We start from the raw sequence: 2,206 nt of genomic DNA, 5'->3' as shown, positions 1-2,206 counted from the left end.
GAGAAACTCTGGGGAGGGGCGGGGGACGGCGGCGGCGTGAGGGTGGATTTGGGGGCGGGGGAGAGGCGGCGGCGGGAGTGGATCGGGGGAGAGAGGAGGGGGTCTGAGTTAGGGTTTGGGTAGTTGGGCTGCGGTTGGGTGAGGGGGTGAGGGCTGCCGTTGGATCCGGAAACATCTGACAGCTGTTGATGCATGATCCACGTGATATGTCCATGGACCAATCAGAACGCAGCAAATCATTTGATGACCTTATGACCATATAAATTGGTCGTGATCGATTCAAGATTAAAATTTCATTCCATTTTTCAATGCTTAAAATGAGTTTTTTGTGAATGTCCTATCAAATACTTGTTCAAATGGTATTATATTTTGCACAAGTTTACATCTTGGACTTGCAAACAATATTTATAAAGGGAGTTTTCATTTTCTTTGAACGAAAAAATCATTTTTCATTTTCCGAGTGCCTAAAATGAGTTTTTTTGTGAAGGACATACCATATATTTGTTGCAAATTTGTACCAAATCAATTTTCTAAAATAGTAGGTCATATTTAATGCACAATTGACCAAATGGTTGGGTGTCAAAAGCTTTTATCCACCTCTTGTGAAAAAAACAAATTTCTACCGATTCAACTGGAAGCAGGTCAAATTTGAACTGCAGCTGCCTCATAGTTTGCTATTTATTTTTTCCAAAAATCATTTCTAGGTACATAAGTATCTATTTAATCAGAAAAATACCAAAAAAGTTCAAGATTCAGCCAATAGCTAGGAACGATCATTCCCGCCGTTTTGACCGCATTTTGAAATGGGCATAAAAAATTCAAAAAAAATCAAAAAATTGGAAAACCTTCGCATTGTGTCATTACATGTACCAAGTTTCCAGGAAAAATAACAAACTTATAATACGACAATTATTTTAAAAAAGTGTTCTGAGAAATGACCTATCATGCGTGAAGATTCATGGCTTTCAAGCCAAATGATCAATCTTATGGCCACATTCATGGCATAGTTTGTTCAAATGATCTCATATTGTGCACAAGGGTGCATATTGGAATTCCAAACAATGTTTCCTAAGGGACTTTTTATTTTCTTTGCACGGAAATTCATTTTCCATTTTCCGAGTGCCCGGATTGAGTTCTTTTTGTGAAGGAGCTACCATATATTTGTTGCAAAATTGGACCAAATCATTTTCTCAAATACTAGGTCATATTTGATTCACAATTGACCAAATGGTTGGGTGTGAAAAGCCTTGATCCACCTCTCGTGAAAAAGACAAATTTCTACCGATTCAGCTGGAAGCGGGTCAAATTTGAACTGCAGCTGCCTCATAGTTTGCTATTTATTTTTTCTAAAAATCATTTCTAGGTACATAAGTATCTATTTAATTAGAGAAACACCAAAAAAAATTCAAGATCCAACCACTAGCTAGGAACGGTCATTCCCGCCGTTTTGACAGCATTTTGAAACGGGCATAAAAAAATAAAAAAAATAAAAAAATTCGAAAACCTTCGCATTGTGTCATTACATGTGACCAAGTTTCCAGGAAAAATAATAAACTTGTAATACGACAATTTTTTTTAAAAGTGTTCTAAGAAATGAGCTATCATGCGTGAAGATTCATGGCTTTTAAGCCAAATAATCAATCTTATGGCCATATTCATGGCATAGTTTGTTCAAATGATCTCATATTGTGCACAAGGGTGCATATTGGAATTCCAAACAATGTTGCCTAAGGGACTTTTTTATTTTCTTTGCACGGAAAATTGATTTTCCATTTTCCGTGTGCCCGAATTGAGTTCTTTTTGTGAAGGACCTACCATATATTTGTTGCAAAATTGGACCAAAACATTTTTCTAGAATACTAGGCCATATTTGATTCACAATTGACCAAATGGTTGGGTGTCAAAAGCCTTGATCCACCTCTGGTGAAAAAGACAAATTCCCACTGATTCAGCAGGAAGCGGGTCAAATTTGAACTGCAGTTGCCTCATAGTTTGCTCTTTATTTTTTCAAAAAATCATTTCTAGATACATAAGTATCTATTTAATCAGAGAACCATAAAAAGTTTTTCCAAGATTCAACCACTAGCTAGGAACGGTCAAACCCGCCGTTTTCATCGCATTTCGAAACGGGCATAAAAAATTTAAAAAATATCAAAAAATTGGAAAACCTTCGCATTGTGTCATTATATGTGACCAAGTTTCAAGG

Source organism: Triticum dicoccoides, chromosome 4A (genome assembly GCF_002162155.2).
Source record: "Triticum dicoccoides isolate Atlit2015 ecotype Zavitan chromosome 4A, WEW_v2.0, whole genome shotgun sequence".
In the NCBI taxonomy this organism is placed as follows: Eukaryota; Viridiplantae; Streptophyta; class Magnoliopsida; order Poales; family Poaceae; genus Triticum; species Triticum dicoccoides.
This window is presented reverse-complemented; position numbering follows the sequence as displayed.